General features: G+C 39.7%; 1 protein-coding gene across 11 annotated transcripts in view; it reads left to right on the top strand.

The window, feature by feature from the left end:
* The window catches only part of robo1 (roundabout, axon guidance receptor, homolog 1 (Drosophila)), a 331113-nt gene that overhangs the window by 235280 nt on the left and 83596 nt on the right, over nt 1–12237 (top strand). The gene's annotated exons all lie outside the window — the stretch shown is intronic.

Here is a 12237-nt window from a genome sequence, read left to right on the forward strand (position 1 = left end):
CTTTGTGATTTAGCAGGATGTATTGTCATACACTCAAAATTGAAAGGAATATATTGATCACAGAAAAGTACAGATCAGGAATATTAACTTATCTCTGTCACAGATTCCTTATCAATCATCTCAAATGGCCCTCAATGCCTAAGGCCCCTTAACTCAGTGCCTTGACCTTAACATCTTACCTCAGTTGATTAATGAGACTTTGTTGGTGGTTCTCTCTGATGTTGTCATGTGAATATTCTCCTTCAATTCTCCATTTTACATTGGAAGAGGAAGTAAGTGAATTAGAGGGCAATTAGTTTAATTTGAGGCCAATTAGATGCTTTCCTCCCTCTATCATCTGTATCTAGCAGATGTTATCTGTATAGATGGGGGGCTTGAGCACTTGGGAAGTCTCTGCAAGACAGTGTGGAGTGTGGAAGCAGTAAACTAGCAAGAAAACTGACTGCTGTAGACGTAGTGATAGTGGATAGTATGCATAACAACAAGCAATGAGGAGTTCACTGAGTGGCTATCAGGTTCATACCAGGGCAGCAGAGTCAACATGGTGAATCAAATGGCTTTGAGACGTCCCAGAAAATGTAATTGTAAGTTCATGTAATGTGTTTCATGGAGCTGACTCATTTGCTATCCTTTCAAAATGCAATTTTCTGGCTGGATTGGTGCACAGTAGTGGGCACAGAGATGTTTCTCTTGAAACAGAGTGGAGTGCGAGGCAGAGCAGCAGGGAGCATGACGGAAAGGAAATTGAGAAGGAACAGGGCCTTTTCACACTCTGAATAGCTGGGAAAGAGATGGAGGTCAGCCTTCCTTCTCCTGACTGATTTGAAGAAAATAAATAAATGCCTAAAAAGATAGCTTCCAATGAAGTTAATTGTGTCTTAGTTTTACAGTATGACAGAAAGACTGCAGTGTGTGCTGATTTCAGGCACAGGTCAAAATGTTTTGTATGGTATTGAAATCCATATATGGATCATTCTACCAAATTAGCTCAAACTGTGGTCACACAGGAAGAAACTGGAATCCCATAATGAAATAATCAGATCTTAGATGTTTAGAAGGATTTTTTAAGACATTCATTGAGATAGTAATGAGCTAAATATTCATAAAATCGTCATTTATAGGGTACTTTCTATTGGCTGTCATAAGACCTAATCACTGTACATTTAAATTTCAATGAAATGTCAAATATCTGTTTGATATTTGATTCCTATTAAAAAGAATGATTTCGATTTATCATTTAAGTCTAAAAACCATTGTGTAACTTTAAGAACTGTCATTACAAAAACATTTTTTGCAATTTGGTTAAGCGGTTTTGTGCTTCAGTGAAAAATATTATGATTTTATGTGTGTACAACTGTTTAAAGCTGTGTTTGCAGTATTCTATATCATTGGCATTGGCATTCATTGTATAAACATATTAGTAGGATTTTAGTTTTAAAGTCCAAGTCTGTTAAAACTATGTGCCTAAAAGTTTGTAGACACCTGCTCATCCAACATTTCTTCCGAAATCAGGGGTATCAATAGATTTGTCCCACCTTTTGTGCAGTAACAGACTCTTCTGGGAAGATTTTACTTCAGATGTTGGAATAATGCTGTAAAGATTTTCTCACATTAGTGAGGTCAGGCACTAATGTTGGATGATTCATTCTGGATCCAAAATATCACTCCAGCTCAATTGAGCAGTGCTTTATGACTCCAGAGAATGCTGTTCCACAGCTCCACAGGCCAATGCTTTGGGGCTTTATACCCCTCAAGTAGATGCCTGGTTTTGGACATGGTGACCTTAGGCTCATGTTTGCCTATGTCAGCAATGGGTGCACCTTAAAAAAGCTGAATTCACTAATTTAGCAGGGATGTCTGAATACTTTTGGGAGTATAGTATATACTGATCAGGCATAACATTACAACCACCACCTTGTTTCATTGTCCATTTTATCAGCTCCACTTACTATGTAGGAGCACTTTGTAGTTCTACAGTTACAGACTGTAGTCCATCTGTTTCTCTGATACTTTGTTACCACCTTTTTCCCTGTTCTTCAGTGGTCAGGACCCCCATGGACCCTCAGAGAGCAGGTACTATTTGGGTGGTGGTTCATTCTTAGCACTGCAGCAACACTGGCATGGTGGTTGTGTGTTAGTGTGTGTTGCGCTGGTCTGAGTGGATCAGACACAGCAGTGCTGCTGGAGTTTTTAAGCACTGTGCTGGGATTGAGCCATCCCCCAATTAGTACCTGCTCTGTGAGGGTCCATGGAGGTCCAGATTATATTGATGATTCAGCACTGATCAAACTTTTCTCTTTCTCCTCTGATTAACACCAAAATTACTGATGTGCACTTTAATTGTCTCTTCTCTTGTTAGTAGGCTCATCATGACAGGGATTAAATTGTGCTGACTTAGAACGGAAGCCGCTGTCAGTAGTGAGGTTTGAAAGTCAGAGGTCAAGTCAGCTATCAAGATGCAAGCATGTAACTGGAACCAGAGGCTAAAGTGTCTGAATTGTTTGTCCTCTAACGTGTGATGCCTGGTACTTTCATATGGCCGTGATATGACTCTATGTAGGACTGCAGAGATATTGGAGCTGTCACTGTATATCAGTTCAAAATATCAGTCTGGTCTGATCTTCTGTCCAGTGCCAATAACAATAGGATTACGATGTCATTATGTATGATTAATAAATTTCATTATATTTTAAACTGAAGGACTGGCATCCTGACAATGTCATGTAAAATAAAATCTACATCGGAATCCTGTGTGTTTTATAGACCATTCCAGTGAAATACATCAGTGTCTCTGTTGAATTACTTTAAATGGGACGTCAAGAAGACTTGAGTGGCAGAGAAGATGAAATAGATTATCCAGGATTTACTCAGTGTATTCTGACTTGGAGTGCTTGTTTGAATGTGTGTGTGTGTGTGTGTGTGTGTGTGTGTGTGTGTGTGTGTGTGTGTGTGTGTGTGTGTGTGTGTGTGTATTTCATTTTCTCTCCCATTACTGTAGTTATTTCACCACAAAAGAAAAACATATTGGGTCAGGAAATTAACTTTTCATGCATTATATCCCGCTGGCCTCCTTATTTCACTCCTTCAATCTCTCTCTCTCTCTCTCTCTCTCTCTCTCTCTCTCTCTTACTCTCTTACTGTCTCTCTCTCTCTCTCTCTCTCTCTCTCTCTGTCTGACTTTTTTCTCTCTCACCCTTTCTCTCAATCTTTTTTCTTTCTCTATTTCTCTCTTTGAGTCTTTTGCTCTTTCTTCTTCTTCTTCTTCTTCTTCTTCTTCTTCTTCTTCTTCTTCTTCTTCTTTCCTCTTGTTCTCACCTGTATTGGTTACTCCAAGCAGCTGTACTGGTTTTAGAAACGGGTTGGGGGTCAAAGTGGGTGACAGATTTGACCCTATAGCCTCATAAAGAAACACGAAGTGCAGTCGAGGTGATGATGATTCACAGACACTCTCACATTCGCACACCTTCAGGCTTTTATGGTATGACTGAAGTGTGAAGGAGTAGCGCTGATGGGTCCTGTATGGAAGGTCTTACTGAAGGCAGCTGGGACAGCGCTGATGTGTGTTTAAAAGCTGAGGGGTGGGTGTAGAAAAGCCTGTGTAGAACGCTGCACTGAACAATATGATGCTGACAGTCATTAAGTGCTGAAGAATTGATGTAATTACTTCTGTCATCAAAAGTGAAGTGTAGCTTTATTTGTCTTGACAATACTGGGGTGTGGACTAGCTGGAGATTAAACACATGAAAAGGTTGTCAACATTTGCAATAAAAGTGCAGCTTAATTCACTGTTTCTGCTGCAGCATGTTTTTGCGCAAAAGAGCATTCCACTGTCTTTGACGGGGCTGCACAGTTATATAGCTATATATGTGTAACAGTATAATAAGAATGCTGTTATACAGTTACATATTGTGATATGCCCTGTAGTGTATTAAAAACACTTTGAATAAATTGTGTGACATAGACATAAAATATATATGGAATACATTGCTTTTGTTTGGTTTGTCAAATGCAGTATCATGATAACAATAGCAAACAATATACTGTGCAGCCCTACAATAAATCATCACAACAATTACGTTTCTTACGTCTTTTTTTCTAGAATCAGTTTAGCATTTGCAGGGATTTACAGAAATTTGTGCAGTTCAAAGAACTGGATTCATCATGAAATTTACACACAATGTAAAACACAACAGGTATTTTCAAATTATGTCAAAAACTGAAAAATGATAAAAATAGTTATGAGGTTTTGTTCAGACAGCAGCTATATACTATGCTATTCATGCTCAAATGTTTAATGACATTATTACACAATTAATTAGATTAACATTAATTTACATTCTGTATTGGCAGGATAGAATCTGTACATTTAACTTTTTTCCATTTGTTTCAATGTTGAGTGGAGATGATGTGAATGTAATGTACACAAAAAAGACTGCATGCACAGCCAGAACTTTTCATCAAATTAATCAGTAAAATACCTTCTACTTAGAAACACAAACATGGTTCTTACTAAAATTAATTAACCTCACCTTTGCTACAATTATTCCTTTTTGTTTTCATTGAGCTATGAATAAGAATGATATCACATTGCTCTCTGCTTTTGTTATCGCCTGCAGTAACTGTGACTTCCAAGGCTTAGCCAAGCAGCTTCACAGATGCAATTTTTAAAAAGCTCTTAAAGCAGGGAAAGCTGGGTGGCCGAGACGTGTGGGGTTGTGTTCCAGAAATCCAGAGGGGGGACGACGCTGGGAAGAGTACGCCATCCGCACCGAATAATAATGCATGGGCTATGTATAATCAAAAACCATAGCCTTTTATTATGCCATATTTCACGGCTGGATGGCATTTAGGGGAGATGGAGGAGAAACAGAAGTAAAGCTGTGCTCTCGAGGCGAATGCTGTGGAGCCTGGCTTTTTCCGGACCTTTCCGCACTCCAACTCAAACAGGGTGAGGTCATGTTCGCCTCGTCGCCCCACTAGGAGTGTTGCACATGTTAGCCAATACAAACAGCACTGCCTGAAACAGCACATTTATCTACGCCAACTCCATTATACTTACCAGCTCCAGTCGCTCTCCAAACATATTAAGTTGGTTACATGACCTCATTGTATATTGGGTATGTGGCTACCTGTGCTCAGATATCAAATACTGAAGCCAATATGAAGAAGAAACCTAATTGAGCAAAAAGGTAGCCAAAAGTATAGGGCTTGTGAAGTTAGGAATAAAGCAAGGCAATGTACTTTGTATTATTTTTGACATAGAACCACACAAAATCAGGACACATCTATTTTCATGTCTCATAGAAACATAGCAATAGTTTTGCAGGTCAACTGATGCTAAATCACAGATGTCAAAAATAACAGCTAAAAAGATTAATTACTAAATAAAAATAATCAAGAGGTACAGAACCTATTTTTCTCATTTCAACCAATAAATTAACATTGTATAGTATATCAATAGAAAATATGGTCTTGTTTGGGTATTTGAATACTATTTTTTACTCATTTTTGTTTAAACCTTTAAAAGTCCCATGCTTATTACGTCCTATTATACATTTATTACTGAGTAATTACATCATCCACAATGTAAACTGAAGTATTCTCAGGTTCTAAAAATGTTTTAAAACCAGTGAGTCCTGAACATTTAAAGGGGGAAATGTTGATGTTCAAATAACAAAAGTGATGAAAATGCTCATTTCTAGTCAGAAGCCAGTGAATCGTTCCATGCTAACTTAACTAGAGCCTTGCAATTCAAGTGAAATCTTTAGTTCAATCATTCTATTAGCAGTTAAATCTTTTTTTTCACATTTGATTTAGAACATTGAGACAAACTTTAAAAACTATGGTGAAATTTTACGTGATTGCACCAACTAAATAAGGCCTTTTGCTTGAACTCTTTCAAGGAAATCCAACACGTGACTTGCTAGACCCCAGGTGAGTTGTCATATAATAACCCCAAAGTCAAAAGCAGGCTCAAACAATCATCACTGTGGTGAAGGTGTGTCATTGCTATACATCTTGTTTGAGGAGCAAAGCTCTCAAGTTGAAACAATGTTTTGAAGAGGTAAGGGTTGAGCACTGCCCTCCGTCTCATGTGGTCTGTGGTTGCCCAGTCTCGTGGGTCCTCAATCAACCCCCTCACCCCCACGCCCCCATTGGACTCAAAAGCATTTCCAGCACAAAGATGGAGATGAGGCCACATGATGATGTCTGGAGGACAGGCAAGCAGTTTTTCAAGCACCCAGCCATTCACACATCAAAGGCTTGCGTCAATGGGCTACCTCGCATTGTTCCCCTCTTCTCTGCTGTGCAGGTGTGCTCCTTCGGTCCGGGTAGAGTGGGACGCAGAAAGCCGCAGCCAACACAGAGGAGGGCTCCACAAGATAATATCTCCTCTGTTGGGTCTCTGAGCACAGGGACAGGTCTCAGCTAGAGCCTATAAACAAATGATGTTCTCTATATTTTGCAGCACTAATGCTTAAGGCTGTGTCAGGGTTTTTTTTCTTCTTTACTTTGGATTTACTTTGTGAGTGTTTTTGATGTGAGTGTTTTAGTAAGAATCACTGAACCACCGTGAGAAAAGCAGAACGTCCAAAGCAAATGTTTCACAGCCTGTCGGCACGCTGCCCCCATGATGTGATTTTCACCCCTATTCTTCGTGTGCCATATTGTTTTTGTTTGCTTCTGCGATAGCAAACGTTGGAGCTCCTGCAGGTTTTGCGGACGTGCCTAGTCAGATCCCCTGTCTGATCAAGCTCACCCAGAGGAGAAAACAAAGTAGCATTTTAGCTTTGTCTCCTGTTATCAAGTATTTATTTTCATTTTTGAGAAAATTTTGAGGGTAAACACAAACTGAACTCTGGTTGACTGGTCTGGTCTGTAGTGAAGGTTTGAGTTTATATGTATGTCTGTGGAATGTGGAGGTTATGCTTATCTTGCAACAGATACTGTTGTTTCTTCTGCTTGCTGTTACGAGGTAGATTGAGGATAAACTCATCAGTCAGTTACTCTAGGTTTGAAGACAAACTTGATTTTCATCAGCTTTGAGGATAAACTTGATAGTTACTAGGTCTGAGTTTGTAGATGAACAGGTTTAAGAATAAACTCAAAAGTCAGTAGCTCTGGGTTTAAGAATAAACTCGACATTCAACAGCTCTGAGTTTGAGTTTAAACTTGACAATCAGTAGCTCAGAGTTTGAAGGTGAACTTGACAGTAAGTAGCTTTGGGTTTGAGGATAAATTAGGCAGTCAGTATCTCTGGGTTTGAAGGCAAACCCGACAGTCAGTAGCTCTGAGTTTGAAGACAAATTCAACAGTCAGTAGCTCTGAGTTTGAGTTTAAACATGGCAATGCTGACAGTTACTAGGTCTGAGTTTGAAGATTAACTTAACAGGTTTAAGAATAAACTCAAATGTCAGTAGCTCTGGGTTTGAGAATAAGCTCAACAGTTACTAGCTCTGAGTTTGAGTTTAAACTTGACAGTCAGTAGCTCTGAGTTTGAACTTGACAGCCAGTAGCTCAGAGTTTGAACTTGACAGCCAGTAGCTCAGAGTTTGAACTTGACAGCCAGTAGCTCAGAGTTTGAACTTGACAGCCAGTAGCTCTGAGTTTAAATACAAATTGAACAGTCAGTAGCTCTGGGTTTGAGAGTTTTGACATGACAGTTAGTAGCTATAAGTTTGAGGTTAAACTTCACAGTCAATAGCTCTGAGTTTAAGTTTAAATTTGACAGTCAGGAACGCTGAGTTCTGAGTTTGAAGACAAACTCAACAATCAGTAGCTCTGAGTTTGATTTTAAACTTGACAGTCAGTACCTCTGGGTTTGAAGACAAACTTGAGAGTCAGTAGCTCTAAGTCTAAACTTGAGAGTCAGTAGCTCTTACTTTGTTTAAACTTGACAGTAGCTCTGAGTTTGAACTTGACAGTCAATAGCTCTGAGTTTCTTTAAACTTGACAGTCAGTAGTTCTGACATTCTTTAAACTTGACAGTAGCTCTGGGTTTGAAGACAAACTTGACATTCAGTAGCTCTGAGTTTGAAGACAAACTTGACAGTCAGTAGCTCTGAGTTTGAAGACAAACTTGACAGTCAATAGCTCTGGGTTTAAAGATAAATGCAGTAGCTTTGCGTTTCTTTTCTTCTTGCTTTTCTTATTTTTGTACTTTTTTAAAAAACACTTTTGTCTGCCAATTTCCAAGACCTTCTCCAAAACATTAGGCCAGCACTTAATGTTTTTTTTTTCTCATTTGCTTTCTATCTTTGGCTGGAAGACTTGGCTGTTCTTCAGCTCTGCCTGTTGACAGCAAACTATTGAAAAGGCCCATATAGTTTTCCTTCTTGCACTGGCAGCAACTTTGTTAAAGCTCTGTAACCTTCCACACCATCTTACTCTCCTGCCTCCACCACTCTATAATCATCCGTCTTTCATTTAATTTCCTCCTAGCATTTTTTTTTTCCTTTTTACTCCAGTTATCATCCTCCACCCAAACACTTTATGAGCCACATGGTCAGATTGCCTGCCTCTGGAGCTTTACGATGCTGTTCATGTTCCGTTATTCATTCTTTCTCTTTTATGGATGGGGTGATCCAGAGGTCTTCACTTCCGCTGCTTGTCCTCAGAGACACCTGTGGGGTCACACAGGCAGGATGCTCAGTGCACTGCCCTTTCATCATTACCTTCCTGAGCTCATCCCCAGCATTGTGCAGCTGAGCAGCAGCCACAAGTCAGGAGCTCAAAATGAACATGTGCTAAAGTTTAAACTCTGGGAATCTTTTAGAGGAATGGTAAAGATTATTTGCTAATTATTTAGGTTATTTCATAAATAATTACCATTTTGCATCGTACATTTTGTGTTGTCTGTTTAATAAAGTTTTAGGTAGAAAGAAGAAATGAGGACTGAATAGGCTGAAGTCACCTACATGGTCATTTAGAACACAACCATGGCCTAACATCTACGTTTTAAAGAGCTCATATTCTATATTTTTATTGCGTTTATTTATTTATTTATTTCCACTTATGATATTTGGACATGTTTTATGCAGCAAAAAGAGTTATAATTCGTCCAGTTTTTATGCGATCATTCTCCAACCACATTTTATGCACACTTTAAACATGATCTTTAGTTCTTCTTCTTCTTTCGGCTGCTCCCTTTAGGGGTCGCCACAGCAGATCATCTGCCTCCATCTTGCCCTATCCATTGCCTCCTCTACTTTCACACCAACCATCTCCATGTCCACCTTCACTACATCCATAAACCTTCTCTGAGGTCTACCTCTTCTCCTTCTACCCGGCAGCTCCATCTCCAACATTCTTTGACCAATATATCCACTATTCCTCCTCAACACATGTCCAAACCATCTCAACCTGGCCTCTCTGGCTTTATCTCCAAACTGCTCCACCTTCACTGTCCCTCTGATCTGATCATTTCTAATCTTGTCCAGCCTTGTCACTCCCAACGAAAATCTCAGCATCTTCATCTCCACCACCTCCAGCTCAGCCTCCTGTCTTTTAGACAGAGCCACAGTCTCCAAACCATACATCATAGCAGGACGCACTACTGTCTTGTAAACCTTCCCTTTCACTCTTGCTGCTATCCTTCTGTCACACATCAGCCCTGACACCCATCCCCACTCACTCCATCCTGCCTGCACCCTCTTCTTCACCTCTTTTCTACACTGTCCATTGCTCTGGATGGTTGACCCAAGATATTTGAAGTCATCCACCTTTACGACCTCTACTCCTTGCATCTTCACCTTTCCACCTGCCTCCCTCTCATTCACACACATGTATTCCGTCTTGTCTCTACTGACCTTCATTGCTCTCCTCTCCAGTGCAAACCTCCACCTCTCCAGATTCTCTTCCACCTGCTCTCTACTCTCACCACAGATTACAATGTAATCTGCAAACATCATGGTCCATGGAGCCTCCTGCCTGACCTCATCTGTCAACCTTTCCATCACCATTGCAAACAAGAAGGGCCTCAAAGCTGATCCCTGATGTAACCCTACCTTCACCTTGAAACCATTTGTCACTCCAACTGCACACCTCACCACTGTCTCACTATCCTCATACATGTCCTGCACCACCCTAACATACTTTTCAGCTACACCTGACTTCCTCATACAGTACCACAGTTCCTCTCTTGGCACCCTATCATATGCCTTCTCTAGAGCCACAAAGACACAATGTAGCTCCTTCTGACCTTCTCTGTACTTCTCTACCAACACTCTCAACGCAAAAATTGCATCTGTGGTACTCTTTCTGGGCATGAAACCAAACTGCTGCTCACTGATCTGAACCTCTCGCCTTAGCCTTGCTTCAACAACTCTTTCCCATACCTTCATGGTGTGGCTCATCAACTTTATACCTCTGTAGTTATTTAGTTAAACATGGTCTTTAGTTACCACGCCCATAAAATTTAAATATGTAAATGACTTTTTTTGCATTGGTAGTCCTTTATCACGCCTTGTTAAAAAAAACAGTCAGTCTGAAACACTGCATGAATGCGTGGGATTACTCTGCTCTAGGCTCAATAGATGGATACTTGTAAATGCAATTTTTTGTGACAGAGTTTTGTTTCCATATGTGGACAGTGGACTGGGGCATAAATGTTACAGTTTGAAACTTTAATTATATTTACATACCACATTCCTCCTGTTTTTCCTACATACTCCTACATAATACTTTCAACTCCTATTTTTCAAAAGGAAATTTCTATTTTTATTGTTATAATTTCTTTGCTTTTTATATTGAACCTCAGTTATGAAATTATTAATATAAAATTACATCATGCTTCTGTCAACGTCTAAGGGTAATAATACACTGTGTATGAAAGCTTCTGTTTAAAGCCAGTTTCTGTTTTGTAGTCCATAGAGCCATTACAGCGTGCAAGTGTTCATACCATACAGCAGAAAGTTGCAGCCGTGAGCTGTGTTCTCCTTCTCCACTGGACATGTTTCAGAGCTTTGGCAAAAAAACTCACTTCAGTGTACATACTATACACCCATGGTAGTATTCATTTCCTTTATGGAGAGCACTCCATATATTTCTCTGGAGCTTTCTGGATAATTCTCACACTCAGGCCCAGGTTCTGATAAAAAAATACAAGATAATGTTTGAAAGAAGTTGTATGGATTGCATAATATATTACCATTGTTTTTAAGTGTTGCTCTGTTGTAAAGTACAAACATTTCATTGGTAGAAATAGTTTAGCTTAAAGCCTCCAGTCGGCATGGTGTTATTTGCATAGTTAATTAGCGGCTGTTCACATTCATTCATTATTATCATTTTTGACTGAACTGTTCCTTTAACTTACTTTCCTCTCTGTAATGAGGCCAGGCTTCACTGGCCTGAACTGACTCAGCTTTATCATAATAGCCCCTCCACAGCAGAAAGGAGGTTCATGCTGGAATGCTTAAGTTGTGCCTGAGCACTGAGCACACAGGTCTCCTGTGTTCTGTCTTTGTTTCTGAGGAGAAAAGAAGGCACCACACTTGGAGGGGAAAAGTTTTTCCCCATCAGCATCATAAATCTCAGGAATATTTTTGAGTCTGCTGTGTCTTTTTGTGTAGAAGTTCTAAATATCTCCTGTCCAGTGAGGCTGGAGTGCCTGCTGGGGAAGCGCTGTAAATCAAAGAGCGGAATGTTTCTACGATGTTAACAGTAGCAAAGTGGGCTGTAAAACAAAAGGAGGAAAATCTCTGTCCACTTTGTCCCTCTGTCTGTCTTCTGCTGGGTCTGATTTTCCTCACTGTCAAACCTTGAGGTGGTCAAATGTCCATGTTTTAACAGTTTTTTCCCAGTTATCTCTCTCAGGTTGGAGATTTCATTTAGAGCAAACTGGTTGATAAAACAGAAATGAAAAAAAAGTATATAGAATATAACTGTTGCATCAAAAAGCTAGTGAGGGAGAAGCTTTGTGACTTTTTAGTGTTTCACAGCTTTACAGATTAAATGCATCAGGAAACCAGCTGGAGTGATTATAAATGCAAACATTCGTCTCCAAATGATCAATGTTCGTCTTAAATCTTTCTCTTTGCCTTTTCATTGGCTCTAGCTAGGAGAGATTATTGTCAGTGTTATTGTGTGACCAGCAGTTTGTACACCAACTTGTAGGGTTAAAGGGTGAATTAGCAGTTACAGGCAACATTAACACCAGCGTTTAAGACCATTTATTGTTAAAACTCTGTTAGATCAATCAGTAGAGCTTTATTTTACTGCAAAAGGAGGATTATTTTA

The sequence above is a fragment of the Pygocentrus nattereri genome, chromosome 17 (assembly GCF_015220715.1).
Source record: "Pygocentrus nattereri isolate fPygNat1 chromosome 17, fPygNat1.pri, whole genome shotgun sequence".
NCBI lineage: Eukaryota > Metazoa > Chordata > Actinopteri > Characiformes > Serrasalmidae > Pygocentrus > Pygocentrus nattereri.